The sequence below is a fragment of the Leptonychotes weddellii genome, chromosome 1, assembly GCF_054177405.1.
Source record: "Leptonychotes weddellii isolate Sample4059 chromosome 1, ASM5417740v2, whole genome shotgun sequence".
Taxonomy (NCBI): domain Eukaryota; kingdom Metazoa; phylum Chordata; class Mammalia; order Carnivora; family Phocidae; genus Leptonychotes; species Leptonychotes weddellii.
This window is the reverse complement of record NC_138369.1, coordinates 35,387,609-35,403,609: the sequence shown is the minus strand read 5'-3', so window position 1 is coordinate 35,403,609 and position 16,001 is coordinate 35,387,609. Positions and strand designations below refer to the sequence as shown.

At 38.4% G+C, this 16,001-nt stretch overlaps 1 protein-coding gene across 4 annotated transcripts in view; it reads left to right on the top strand.

The window, feature by feature from the left end:
• Positions 1 to 16,001, top strand: part of CNTN3 (contactin 3) — a 205,723-nt gene that overhangs the window by 86,512 nt on the left and 103,210 nt on the right. The window lies entirely within an intron of this gene.

Here is a 16,001-nt window from a genome sequence, read left to right as displayed (position 1 = left end):
CTCCCCCCGCACCCCCCATTCCCTCTTTTCCATTGCTTCTCATACCTTCTTTGTCATTCCAGGGCCTATCTCTACTTCTTACGTGAGGAAAGTCAGTAACAATGCTCATTGAAATTAAAAGGCAGTGTGTTAATAATCTAAGTACCAGAGTGCAAAATAATAATAATAAATATAATATTATGATATAATAATAATATAATAAAAGTTGGGGCACCTGGGTGACTCAGTCAGTTAAGCATCTGACTCTGGCTTTCAGCTCAGGTCATGATCTCATGATCCTGAGATTTAGCTGGGCTCCATGCTCAGTGAGGAGCCTGCTTCAGATTCTCTCTCCCGATCCCTCTCCCTGTCCCTCCCTTGCTCTCTCTCTCTCTCTAAAATAAATAAATCTTTAAAAATAAATAAGTGTTATATGCAAACAATGAATCATGGAACACTACATCAAAAACTAATGATGTAATGTGTGGTGATTAACATAATAAAAAAAGGAAAATAAATAAATAAATATAATAGCTAACATTTACTGAGCACTCAGTCTGTGCCACTGAGCTATATTTAGCTATTCAGTCTTCACAACAACTCCATAAAAGCCAGAGAGATTATTTTGCCCATTTAGCAGATGAGAACACTGAGGCTCAGTCAGTCACATGGTTGATGGGCAGTAGAGTCAGATCCATTTATGCTTTTGAGTGCTCCTGTCTCCCAGCCCAGGAAACACATATTTATAGAATGTCTGCAGTCTTGGCAATTTTGCGTCTTTCTGAGTATTATACTTCATCTCTTCTGTCATCTGAGACAGTATCATGGTAAGGAGGAAGCATGTCGTTAGGCAAAGCATGGATTATTCAGGTGGAGCCTGTTTCCGTGAAGCAGGGAGGCTCACTTCAGCATAAATCTCAAGATGATCATAATGTTTTATCAGGCTGCCAAACTCAAAGTTATTAAAACACCTTCATTCATATTAGAGGCTGTTCTGTGTTTAATTCCTCCAGTAAGACACATCTGCGGTAATTCATGACCAAGAATGGGTTCTTATTATACTTCGATAAATAGAGTACTGGCAGAGAAGCTAATAAATGTGAAAGAAAAGACCTTCAGAGTGCCTAGTGCCTTTATAATTCTACCTTTTTCCCCTAAATTAACCTTTGTATCGTAATTTTGATTGCCCAGTTACATTTGCCCATTTGTGTGAACACTGCTAAATCCGACTTTTATGGCGACTCCATTACTATCTTTATAATGGCGTGCTTTGCGCTGGGCAAGCATCTGCTAGGAGTTGCGTATGGGCAACGTGGGTGGGTGGATACTGTTGACTGGGCAAGGTATTGGCCTGACCCAGTCTGCCTGGTGGGCTGTGGCTGGCGTGCCGTTCCTGTGGACCCGGTGCAGTTCTCCTTCCCTGCTGCGATTTCTGCTTTGCTTAGGGCGCCTAACTTTGGGACTGTGTTTGGAGCTTCCACAGGCGTTGAGTCTGTTTATTTGATTTTGTATATTTCCTGTGCAGCTCAAAGCTTTGTAGGGCCTCATGGAAGGAAGAACATTGACACAGAGAACTGTGGAATCAGAACCAATTATGCTGCCACGAAATAGCCTTTTCTTCGAAAAGAGCAGACCCTCGGCAGCCAGATAAAGTCTAAAACGGCACGCTGCTAGAGCTGTTTCACATTTTCCTTCTATTTAGTCATACCCTTTAACAAAAGCCAGTGTTTCGGGGCCTGGGTCCCACCTAGGTCAAATACTGCAGGATTTGGAATCCCGCTCTGTTAGAGCTCTGAGTCAGCTGTTGGGTAATGCCCCTTAATGAGATCGCTTGACTAACAAATGACATTTTTGTTCTTAAGAGTTCAGAGTCCTTTTTTGAAGATCATTTCCTATAGTTCCCTCTACCGTTTAACTGCAGTGAGGGGTAAGGATGATATGTGACTAGGGGATGAGTTTGAAAGAAGAGGGGAAAAAAGGCAAAGGTGTAGTGTTGACTCCTACAAGTTATTATCATGCTGGTTCCCGAGAATCTTAATTACATCTTTCAGAAGCTCATTTTTTATTGCAGAGAGAATAATAAGGCTTTCTTCCAAGTCATTAGGCTTGGGATCTCAATTTTAGGCCTTCAGTTTCTCTCTTTATCTTGGCACGTGGAATAGAACTTGGATTAAAGAGAGGAAAGATTGATGGCAAGTCCGAGTCAGTGGGTGCACGACGACTTACATTTCATGAGCTGGGGCTTGGGAATCAGCTGGGTTCCAACCTTGCTTCCCTGCCCTACTCTGTGTGAGATCTCATGTAACTGTTATGGGCCTCGATATTCTCATCTGTATAATGGGAATAATAACTCCTACCTCATGGGGTGGTATGAACATTTAAAGGAGCTATCAGCATGCAGTGACAAAATGCCTGGCACCAAGTCGTTTCTCATTAAGTAATAGCTGTTATTGTTACTATGGTGACTTTTTGTGCTGTTTTTATTGTAGAATACTCAATAAGTGTCATACTTTTCAAAGCATAGCATAAAGCACAAAAAATTGGCCGTGACCCTTTTGTGAGTCATTTTTAGGTAGCATGTTTGTTGATGCAAAATGTTCTTTTGAAGTAGATTTTATGAGGCAGACATATTCTTCCCATTCCACTTTCTCTCATGTAACTAGAAACCTTGTACTTACTGAACAGTGTGGTAAAATAATTTACAAAATTAATCCAAACTCGTTAATTCAGTGACACTAGCAGGGTGATTTTAATTTCATTTAGCCTTCTACAAATATAAAAGCCAATGTAATTCCACAAAGTTTGCCTATAAATATCTAGCATACCATATTTGAGAGATAAAGGTCAATAATTTTAATAATTAAAATATTTTTAATACCTTCATTTCTTCTGTCAGTGACTTGTGTGTGAAGTCAGTTGAAGCTGCATGCTGACAATATGAATACAAACTGAAAAATTAATCCTTAGTATGGGACAAATGCCAAGAGTATACATATTGATCTCTAATATGGAAAACAGTGGGAATTCGCTTCAATAATCACATTAAAACTTGGTAACTAGCATAAGAGCTGAAGAAAAGAAAGTCTGGTGGAGTAGCTGTCCTTTTCTAAATATGTTTTAAGTGATGGCTGAGTCCTTTAAGATTCTCATTTCCTTGATTTTATCCAGGACTTCCTGCCACGTGGACGACAAGAGTGCTTTCTTTGTTGAGGTTGTAAAGGCCAGTCGATTTTCTCTTGCCTGTGTGCCTGTGGGCAATTTTGTGAAATGTCCTGTGAAGACAAATGGATAGAATATATTTTGTATCCAAAGACTATTTTAGCTGCCCCTTAGAACTTATCGGGAAATACTTGTTAAAATAAATACAATTATTAGCATTGATTTTATACCTTTTTTTGGTGAGAAAGTTTTTAATAAAAATAAATATATTATTGGATTTTAAAATCTATTTTCTATGTATCTTTGTATCTTTTTTTAAACAGTTATGAAAACCTTCAAGCTATGATTTTTCTTGCACTGAGTTTTTCAGTCATGTTTAAAATACTTGAAATTCTAAAATCAGTGATGTAACAGCCACTCAGTTGAAGCATATTCTTATCATAAGATTTATGTAATTAATATTTCAAAAGATGTTTTGTCCTCCCAATAAACTTCTCATATATTAGGCTCTCAATAAATATTTACAGTGTAGACTTTTATTTAAATTCACGTCCCTTTTTAATTTGTCAGTATTAGCTTATTTGGTTTTACGATCTCTTACCCACCTTTTGAGATATATTAAGGTAATTTTAAGTCGGTGAATTGGTTTTTATCGGAAACCATCGTGGCCGTGAGACAGCTGAATCTCTGGCTCCTCGGAGAGCCTGTAGTAGACCATCCTCACACCGCCGGCAGCCAGCAGAGCTGCGATGAGCTGATCATCTGCCTTTGAACATTCTCCCTTTCACCCGAGAATAAGAATTCATCAATTTAAGAAAAGGAGAGAACATTTTTAATTACCAGGATCCCATTTTATATGTATGGCGTTAAAATGTTAAGTATAGATTGTTTCTTTTCCTGTCTGTGCCATTATGTTTTCATTAGGGTTCAAGAGTGAAGTAGAATGGGGAACTTTTCTCATATTCATTTAATATCTGCATCTCACCCAAAACAATGGCATGGAGAGGAGCATTTAATTAACAGCTCTTATGATTTTAAAGGCAGAGCAAGCTCTCAGTATCCTCATGGGGATGTGATGCGGTATTTCCATTACTTAAGATTAGAGACAGGGAACTGACATTTAGAAATGATTGTTCCCATTTGGAAATATCTCCAAAAGCAAGGTTAGAACTCCAAGTCATTGATAGCTTCCAGTGCTGAGCAGAGCAACATACCCACTCCCCAGCTCACTCAGCACCACCTGTACCGAGAACCTGGCTTTTGCTGCAGACTTAGTTCATCTGATGAATTTAGCAGAAAGGATGCAGTGTTTTATCATGCCTGCACTTTGAATCTTTTCAGATTCCAAGTTTGGCCCTATTAGCTTTCTATTCAAAAGAGACCAGGTAACGTTTTTAGAATGCTTACTCTGGCTTACATTTTCTCTTCAGAATAAAATTTTAATCCTAATTATTTTGTTTAGTTATTTTATTCTTCTCTGTCTGGTTCTGCCAATTGTTTTGATGAAAGTTTATTCTTGCCGTGTTTCCTTCTCTTTTTGTATATAATGGTTTCTATATATCTAGTAGTGTATACCTTAGTATCTCCTAACAGTCCATTAAAACACTTAAAAAACAACTCCCAAACCTCAACCTAGTTGGTTATAGGAGTCAAATCTCCATGCACATCATGATTTTAGAGCTTCTCACCATCACCAAAGCATAGAGAACTTGTTTGCCTTGCCCTCCTGACCAGCATCTTAAGCTCTTCCATATGATTTGGTTTGCTCCCTGGTTCTGCCAGAGAAAATTCTATCTTTACTCCTTGAATCTAGGTGGGCTGGTTCACTTCAGAGTCCAAGTTAGTCAGCCCTGCCTCTCTGCTTTCTTCACAATGTCTGCATTTTGCATAGTTGACTTCTTTGTAGGTTCCCCACAGAGGACAATCCAACAAGACCAAAACAACACCAAAAACAGTGACAACAACCAGAAATATTTATTGAGCACTCACTATTTGTCATGCATGCCTGTAAGTGCCTTGTATTTTCTTATTTAATCCACGCACCAAACCTATGGTGTAGGTACTATTCATATCTTTATTTTGCCAAAAGGGAACCGAGGCATAGGGAGAGAGGAAAATTTTCCCTAGATTACAGAGCTGGAAGTAGCAGAACCAGGGATGGATACTAGTCATGGTTTTGGGGCTTTTTTGTTTTTTGGTTTTTTGTTTTGTTTTTTGTTCTTTTTTTGTAGTTGTTGTTTGGTTTTGGTTTGTTTGCCATTGACTCTTGTTTTTAACCTAGTACCCTAGACCATCTTTTGTAGAAGTGAAATTTGCAAAGGAGATTCAGTATTTGAAGGGATAGAAGGGATCATAAACACCAGTACTCCCCAACCCTTTTGAATTCATGGGTTCGTTTTAACTGTCAAAACGTTAATATCACTCACATGATTGAGAAGATACAATGAGAAGACAGTCCCATGTAGTGGTTTGGGCTCTGTTCCACATTGCCTGGGTTCAAATCCTTCTCATTTTATTTATTACTTTGGACTAACCTAATTGTCTTAGTTGCCTCATGTGTGTAAAACAGGATGATAACAGTGTTTGCCTGATAGACTTTTGCGAGGATTAAATAAGCTAATATGTAAAGGTGTTATCAGTATCTGGTGCAAAAATCAGTATCAGTGTTTAAGTATTCAACTTAGCTGTTTTTATTGCTATTTATTGTTTTTTATTGTTTTTATTGTTTTTATTTTGGGGAGAGAAAATACATGATACCCCAAAGTCCTAATGAATTCAGTAACACTTTTTTTTTTAGAGATTTTATTTATTTATTTGAGAGAGACAGAGCGTGCGAGAGAGAGCACGAGCAGGGTGAAGGGCAGAGGGAGAAGCAGACTCCCCGTTGAGCAGGGAGCCTGATGTGGGACATGATCCCGGGACTCCAGGATCATGACCTGAGCCGAAGGCAGACACTTAAACGACTGAGCCACCCAAGCGCCCCATTCAGTAACACTTTTTAATTGAATATACAGTCTTGTCAGTCACAGTATAGCCTACACATTTTAAATAACAGGACCTGTCTGTGTGTTATATAATTTGTTCAGTCTCTCCATCAAGTACAGCATGCATGTGGATTCTCTAATCTTATAGCAATTCCACAGTTCCCAAAGAATCCATATTTGGCAACCAAAGCACTCTCATGCAACTTTCTCCTTTTTCAGAAAAGAGAATCTGAGACCAGAGAGTTTAAGATAATTTATCAAAGGCACATACCTAGAATGGGACAAAGTAATGTCTAAGCCTTAAATCTCATGACTCTAACACGGAAATCCATACTTCCAAAGATGTCCCAAAAAGCTTATTTCAGGTTGTTTTTACAATCAGAAAGATAGCTTGGTTAAGCACTGTTGTGTCCTTAAACAGTATTTTATGCTCTTTGAGTTTGTTATCCCCATTATCTTTGCTGTTTCTCCTTCTTAAGCAATAGAGAAGTGTTCCTTTGTATCTTTATATATCGGAGGCTGAAAGGAAGTTTGGAGCTACAACAGAACAGTTCCCATGTTCTGTCTACCTGGCCTCATTACAAGTCATCATGCATCCTATAGGGTTGATAATCAAATCCATATTACTAAGACTGTTCTCAATACCTTCATATATTTTCTCTGGTGAACAAATGGTACAAAAACAGATTCTCTAACTGGAATTTGAAAATCTTTCTCTAAAGAGAAGGACAAAATTGATTATTTTTATCAGAGCCCAAGTATGGTAAGTATCTCTGAGTAAGAGAAATAAAAAATTGCTACAAGGTTGCTTGATCTAAAACATGGTATGCTAAAAAATCTTTGATGTAACACATTCAAATTGGAAACTAGGAAAGCCCTTCATGTCATGCCAGTGGAAGGTCAACTAATTGAATTAATGAAGAGATGGAAGAAATGAACATGCTCATAAATTTTCCAGAAATAAAATGTGGTATAAAACAAATATGAGCAACTTCAGGAATTCCCAGAGCCTTCTACAACATATGGTCTCAAAAAGTGAGAAAAGACAGAAAAATAAAAACACAGTATTGCTTGGGAGAACAAATAGAAGAAGTAATATTGGATTAGGAAGGAATGAAGTTCAGTTTACTTCCAGTTTAAAGAGGATCAGTGAACATTTATGTCAAACAGATTAACGTTCCTTCATAAATTTATTCTCAACTTTGATCAAGGCAGAATCTAATGTTCGTACACTGTAGATCTGCAGATTTTCTTCTTGGAAAGAAAAGCTTTTCATCATATTGGCTGAAGAATACTCACATGATTGCTGTTTTTTCTTTTCACAAGGAAACCTGTCTCCCTTACCAGCAGTGCTTTGTACAAAAATGTTTGAAAGAGGGAGCAGGTGGTTGCTTTGCATGTCTTTGTATTGTTTTAGGTAAATACATTTGGAGCCAAAAAAGGGGGGGAAAAAAAGAAAAGAAAAGAAAGAAAAAGAAAAGTCAGTGCTCTTACAACTTCTATTATAATTTGTTTCTTGTTTGAAAAATGTAAAAGGAAAGAAATTAACTGAAGTAGTAAACATAAACTTGACCACTTGACCGCATTTTAGGGACAACTATCAATAGAACAACATACTTAGATTACATTAAATACTTGAGCTGGCTTGAAAGGTCATTGTCCTTTTTTACCAACTGAAGATTATGGCATGAGCTTTGCAACCTTCTGCATGAGGCACAGATGAGCTCAGTTACTAACTTGAAGTGTAATTAGGATGCCTTTTTTTAAAACTCTGTCTGCCTCAGTGGGCTTCTGTTCTACAATTTTGAAAATCACAATGAAGCCAATATTCGTTCAATATTTTTATATTAGAACGAGATTCAGATTAGAATCCTAGTGGTCCCCAAGAATGACTAGAAGGGTCATTAGTCCATTAGCCAGACACCAAAAAGTAAGCGCTGCATAGCACTGGAATACAGTATTAAAGAATTCATAGTTGAAATGCTGCCTTTGACATACTCTCCATCAGCTTGCTATTTACTTATTCTTACACCTCTGCATTTTTTGACCAATACAGTGCACATCTATTAGTTGAATATGATGTTTGTAAACAGGTAATTGGCATGTTGAAAAATAAAATAGGGATAAGTAAAACCTTCTAAAGTAGCAATGGTTAAGTCTACTACTAGAAATTAATAATAGATCAAAAGTTCTTTGTAAAATATAAAGAATCTCAAATGACATAAATAGCTATCATTTTGAGGAGCTCATAATGGCAGGGTATGGACAGAATAAGAGCAATATATTATTTTTTTCCTAACTTTTACCTCTTACTGTTCCTTGTACCTGGGTGGTATAAATTGTGAAGAAGTCCCTGAACTAGGGACTTTCAGATACTTCTTTAAGTATTGATCTTTCATTGACCAGAAAGAAATTGATAGAGAGGGATCAAATGTAAAGTAACAACGATATTGAGGATTTGATAAATAAGCCAATTGGTCAACGTAGTAAATCTTTAGAAACAAAGGTCAGAAAGATGATTTCTAAAAAAAGTCAAACAATAAGCAAATGAGAATTTTAACTAAAACCTGCATTTGAACAATAGGCTCTTATTTCCTTATGTGTATTTCTCTCTAACATCAGCAGGGTTTGATTCAGGTAAATTATTAAAATCACAGAAAAAGTATGGCAATTTTTTACAGGGTGACAGAATGATAGATTTTTCCTTGAACATATCTTCATAGCCAAGTAGGCAAGGACTAGAAACACTGGAGGCAGAGAAGAAATGTATGTGTAAACACGTGTGTCTATAATTTAGCATAACAAGCAAGTGAACATGACGTAATACAAATGCTATTTTTCAAAGTCCCATCTTTTTTCAAAGCCTACAAACTATCATCTATATTTGACTTGAACCCGAGGCTTCTGTGAAATCTCCTGAGCATATCCCTTAGTGCCTAAAGAGGTTGGCATTGATAGATGTGAAGCATGGGAATTACATTTGATGATAGATTTTAGGGGGCGTTGTTTTTTGTTATCAAGTTTATTGGGGATATTCAGACATAATTGCATATCCTGCCATAATCAGACATTTACATAGTCATTTTTAAAAATCAGGTGACTTTGTACTATTTCAAAAGTATAATTTATAATAAAACCACTACTATTTAAAGTCTATTATTCAGAGGAATTACAGACCACAAAGGGTAAAGATCCATTTTAAAATAAGTTTTTAAATAGTATTAACACTATTTTGATGAACAGTTTGATGTGCTACTAATGGCAAATGGTAGTATTTTGTGGGTGTGTGTATATGTGTATGTGTGTGTGTGTGTATATATGTGTGTGTGTATATATGTGTGTATGTGTGTGTATGTGTGTATATATGTGTGTGTATGTGTGTGTGTATGTGTGTGTGTCTGTGTGTGAAAGAGAGAGAGAAACATTAATTTCTCCAGCTTCCTGAGGACAACTTTATTGTACCCAGTAAGAAGACCCCTGTGATTTGGTAGGGTGACTTCATCTTCTGCTAATAAACACATTCTATTTACCAGTGATAGTGGACATTTTATTCTGCTATAAAAAAAAATCACCCACATGGCAAGAAGAGAAGTATCAAGTCCCCATGACATTCCTTAAGGAAAGAATATTTTCTCATTTTCTTGAGACCTAGTGAGGAATGGACAGTTATTGTGATGCTGCTCCTTTATCTACTAGTCCTTAATTACTTCAGTTATTTTTATTGCACATTTTCCCCATCTGTAGAGTTCTTTTGTATCATTTGCAACCCAGTGAAGCCCCTGTCTGGAATTAGCTTCTGAGAGTTGATGTAGAAATTGTAACCCAAGAGCACTACCTTTGGATTCATTAAAGGGTGGGCTTCCTATAGTTAGCTTGTACTAGAAAATTTCCATTTTGCAAGGACAGTGTAAATTTTGCATATCATTTTAATAGGGAGGCAGGTCAATCAAATTATAATTGGCTCCAATTAGCACTCCCATGAGCTATAGGATTCTTTAGCTTCTCCTAGACTGCACACTTAAAAGGAAAATGTTATTTACTGTCACTGAAGTAATAAAAAATGTCTATTATTCAGTGTAAGTGATGAGGAAAGTGCAAACCTGGCAAGAGGGATTTGGCATATATTTAAGATCTGCACACCAACATACACATGGCATCAAGCGTGGCGTTGTGCGAAATGTGCTATTACAAAGCACTTTCTTTCAGCTGCACAAGCAGGTCTTGGCAATGAAACTTGTAGTCATCCGCAGCATTTGGGTTTTGAGCTAATCTTAAAATTGCTTTCTAACATTTTCAGAGCCTCGAACTCCTTTGAAAAGCATATTTTTATAATGAAACAAGGAAGCAGAAAAGAAATTCATTATGTTCCCCAAGTCTCTCTTACCTTAAGATCTGACTTTTATCATTTTGGGGGTTTCTGCCTGAGTTTCATCACTATAGCAGTAAGTCCACATAAAACCAAGGGGTCGCAGTAACTGCAGGTTGGGTCTGTGACAAGACAGGATTGTCCTGTCTTCAGAAAACATCACAGTAACTGGCCCATCCTGATTAGGTCTCATTTTCTCTTAGGAAAATTTAAACTACTTTCTTTAACAATGTCATGCTTCCTTAATATCCTGGCCAAAGGAAGTAGGTCAGTAAATATCTTGCCGATGACTTTGCTCCTTTCCCTTCTCAGTTACCCTAAGTCATTGCCAGACATCAGAGTTTGAGTGTCACTGAAGTTGGCCCCCACTTGCACGTCCTCATCTTGAGATCTCCTTGGAACAAGGAGACAAGGGTGGAGTCAGTCCACTGAAACAACTTGTATTAAGAATGGGAGAGTGTTGGGGGCACCTGGGTGGCTCAGTTGGTTAAGTGTCTGCCTTCGGCTCAGGTCATGATCTCAAGGCCCTGGGATCGAGCCCTGCATCAGGCTCCCTACCCCGCGGAGAGCCTGCTTCTCCCTCTGCCTGCCTACTTGTGATCTCTCTCTCTCTCTCTCTCTCGCTGTCAAATAAATAAATAAATAAATAAAATCTTTAAAAAAAAAAGAATGGGAGAGTGTTGGTTCTTTGGGGAAAATTAAAAAGTTCTTCGTGAGAAAAAAGAGTGTATGTATCCAAGCAAAAATAAAGAATGGCCTCTGGAGGGCTACTTCACTTTGGTACCACATCAGTTTCAGCAGCCACAGTACCAGGAAAGAGATGAAGGTATTTGTTAGAAGAGCTTCACTGGCATTAAAACTGAAGACAAGGGCACCTGGGTTGCTCAGTCGATTAGGCTTCCAAATCTTGGTTTTGGCTCAAGTCATGATCTCAGGGTCCTGGGATCAATCCCTGCATCCTTCAGGCTCTGCGCTCAGCGGGGACTCTGCTCAAGATTCTCTCTCTCCCCTCTCCCCCCTGCTCATGGTCTCTCACTCTCTCTCTCAATAAATAAATAAATAAATAAATAAATAAATTTTCTTTAAAAATGAAGACAGAGTCTTGTGGAGTCACAATGATGGAATATGCAGGTACCCACTGAAAATACTCCTGTTTCTGAAAGAAAATGATAGAACCAAAAATGGTGGTCACAGAGCACATCAGGAAACTGCATTATCTCTTGGGAGCTTCCGTTATGCAATGGAAATCTCTCATATGTGCTCCCAAAAGGTGGCAGGACTAAAGCAAGAGAGAGGAGTACAGAAGATTTAGGGGACTAGCCTAAGTGCTGTGAATCTTCATATGGTGGTTAGGACAGTATGACAGCCTTATAAGGGAGAGAGGTGTAAAAGTAAAGTAAGGCAGGTAAAGATCGCCAAACTCAACTTGGTCCGGGGCTAATACTAACCTAGAACATGAGTCATCGAACTTTTTCTTACAAGTTTAGTCAGATAAATATTTTAGCCTTTATGGGCCATATAGTCTCTGTTGCGGCTCCCCAGCTCTGCTTTTGTAGCATAAAAGCAGCCACGGACAATAACAACTGGATAGATGTGAGTATGTTCCAAAATAATTTAGTTTACAAAGTGGGTAGCTTTGTAACTTGACCCCCTAGCTATACTTTGCTGGCTCTTGACCTAAAATCAGCCGGGAAGTATAAAAGGATGAAGGAATGTCATTTTTACGTTGGGTTTTTTTTTCCTCCCCTCAAAAGTCACACTTGTTGGTACTCTAAGTAAAAATAGATTAGGCAGACATTTATAGGCTAACCAAGGAACCTGCAGCATATGTAATGTTGCCCTCAACGCAACAACTTACAAAACAGCTTTTGAAAGATAGCACGCTGAAATGTTGGAAAGGTCCATAGATGCCTTCGGCTTTGTGGGTACAGACTTTTCAGTCCTAACCATTGACCTTTTGTTCTTTGAACCTTAAATATCTTCGGTTTTCTACATGGCTCTAGAGTTTTGAATATGTACTGTCTCAGATCCTCCATCAGTGGGTGTTGACTCTAAGCTCTGTAGCCAAATTTCCTTCCCAGTTGTCTGAATCGGTGATACAAATCTTGAATGACATCCAGCAAGTTCCCATGACCTTTTAATATGCCTTCTTTTTAAGGTAGGTCAAACTTCCCAGTTGGCACCAGAGAAAATGGCCAAAGTTACTTCTACAATTTTGTTCAACTGCGGTTTGGACAACTTTTCTAGAAAATGCCTATATAAAGGATTAAATCTCCCTCATAATAGAATTTCATAATGAAACTAGGAATAAACTCTTAAATGTCAGTAGTATGTGTATTAATGTATCTACAGGTAAACACTAGAGTGACATATTTCCTGTGAAATTGACTGGCCTCGTACTTAAGTGACCTGGGAAAAAATGCGGCCAGAGGAGCAATGTCATTTGTCATATATTTCTTTTTCAGAAAGCAGTTTCAGCACTTCATTATCTTAATTTATGGCTCTGATTGGTAAAGCCTTTTTGCTCTCTAATAAAAAGTATTTCACATACCTAATATTAACGTAGAGTTGTTAATAGAAAGCCCAGTGGCCAGGTTGTTTTGGCATAATGTGTTTGTGATTTACACCACAGGTTATGAAAGGTTTTGTAAAGTCTATTTCATTTGAGTATGTAAAATTATCATTTTTATGATAGCTTTGTATTTATCATCGTACATAAAATGATGTTGAAAAATCTCCAAAGAATGCTGATTTGATATATATTTTACTTTGCAGTATACAATTAATGTTTATTGCAAATGCAGATTTTTATGATAAGTAAACTCAGATAGTATTATAGCAGGTATTTTTTTTACTTTATTCAGAATGAAATAAATCACATAATTCTCTAATGTTTTCAGTCAGAGTGATGCCATATATTTTAACACAGTCATGCAGGCAATAAATGAAATAGTGCAGGTCTTCTCTCTAAGACATAAAAGTTATGTCTCATTCCATCTCAATAAGAAAGTCTGTAAAGAAGGGTAGGTAGGTGCTACAAATTTCTGTTGTAACTGTCATGACTGTATATACCATATTAAATACAGATTTGATTTCTTTCCATAAGTCGTTAAGGGTCTAAATCTTTGTGTGTTTTTTGTTTTGTTTTGTTTTTTAGCGGGGGGGAGGGGGAAAGGGAGAGAGAGAACCTCAAGCCGACTCCATGCCCCGCGTGGAGCCCAAGGCAGGGCTCAATCTCACGACCCTGAGATCATGACCTGAGCTGAAACCAAAAATCAGAAGCTTAACGGACTGAGCCACCCATGCATCCCAAGGATCTGAATCTTTGTATAAAACAGTAGAACACTAATTCATTTGCTTTGGGGTTGCTGTGATTTGCCATCTCTTTTGGAATACCCCACCCCTGCCACTGTATTGGTCTTATAATCATTTTGTATAAAATATGATTCTTTCTTAGGCCTTCTAACTGCAGGCTTTCTCCATTTTTTTGGTCTCTGGTCATTTGTTTTTCTCTGGAAATTTTCTCTCTACCACTTAGCACTGCACTTGGACTTAATAACGACATCTGATTGTTATCTATTATTATTATTATTTCTATTGGTTTCCTCTTGCTGGTATGGCAAATTACCACAAACGTAGTGGCTTAAAACACCATGGATTTATTATTTTACAATTCTGTAAGCCAGAAGTCCAATACAGGTGTCCCCGACCTACAGTCAAGGTGCCAGATGTTGACAGGGCTGCTGAAGACTCTGAAGGCTCCACGGGACAATCCATTGCCTTGCCTTTTCCAGCTTCTAGAAACCACCTGTTTTCCTTGACTCATGCCCCTTCTTCCAACTTCAGACCAAGACCATAGCATCTTCAAATAGCACTCTCTGGCTGACACCCCTGCTTCTGCAGTCCCAGTTCCTCTTCTCTGACCCTCCTGCTTCCCCCTTACAAGGACTCTGATGACCTTCCCCCCACCCCTGATAATCCAAGATAATCTTCCCATCTCGATATCCTTAATTTAATCACATCTGCGAAGTCCCTCTTGCCATGTCAGGTAACATGTTCAAGATTTCAGGGATCAGGGTGTTGACATATTCTGGGGGTCATGGTTCTGCCCACCATGCCATTATTAGGCCCAACCTCTCTCCTAAGCTTGTATTTAAAGATCTCGCCCACCCATTGGGCATTTCCTTCTAGGTTACCTACCTGAGTCTCAGAATCGACTTATAGTACAACCTCTTCCTTCCCTAAAGTTGCTCTTCCTCCCTCTTTCCTGTTTCTCCTGTTTACCCCAGCTCAAAACATTAGAGTTAAAGTTTTGTGCTGTTCATCAAAGATCTTTTTTTCTCTTGTATTTGTGAGGATATACTATTTGGAAGAAATATGGAGAAAGACCATTTATGGTATTCTGGTTACATTGTATTCCAATGTTAGGCCATGTTACTGCACTTTTAATTCAAAAGTATACACACCATGCTATTAGGATGTGAAGAGAGAGGGAGTGCTATTGAAAATTCTTTAAAATGTCTTTCTACACCATATAATATACACGGAGTATACAGTCCACATGATTGTGTGAAGATCACATCTGCAATACGCTTTGGGTGATTGTTCTTAAATATAAGCATTTTGTAATTCAAGGGATACCTGTATGCCGTTCCACGATAGACCCCCAAATCTGCCTGATTATACAGATTCTCAGAGAAGAATGCAGGAGTACTAATTCCTACAAAACAGCAGCTTTGGGCGCCTGGGTGGCTCAGTTGGTTGGGCGACTGCCTTCGGCTTAGGTCATGATCCCAGAATCCTGGGATCAAGTCCCACATCGGGCTCCCTGCTCAGCGGGGAGTCTGCTTCTCCTTCTGACCCTCTCTCCTCTCATGCTCTCTCTCTCACTCTCTCACTCTCTCTCTCTCTCAAATAAATAAATAAAAATCTTAAAAAAAAAAAACAGCTTTTCTCCACTGGATTCTCAAATTATGAATGATAGTTTTAGGGCTTCTGCTCAGTAATATAGCCCAGGGGGGATGAAGGTTCTATTGTTTCTTCTTTGTTTGGTGGAGGTCTCAGGATGGGCTTACACGGTTTTCATCCCGATGCTGATTTGTCTGGGCTTGTCTGAGGGTAGGTACTAAGAATCAAGTAGGAATGAGTTTCTAAATTTGAAAAGCCTGAGGGTGAGGAGAGGGGATTACACAGTTATTGAAAAAGGAGGTCAGTAAAAGAGGGTATTTCTTCCAGGTCTAAGGGAAGGGGCCATTTCTAATACAGAGGAGAGTCTGTTACTCAGTTTCAGCAACACTGTGTCAGTTCAAGTCTTCTGAGAAGCAGACCCCAAGATGGGATCAGAGGATCAGACTTGTTATTAAAAAAAAAAAAATTCGGGAGGGGGCGGAGCAAGATGGCGGAGGAGTAGGAGACCTGGATTTCGTCTCCTCTCAGGAATTCAGCTGGATAGGGATCAAACCATTCTGAACACCTACAAACTCAACAGGAGATCGAAGAAAAGAAGAGCAACA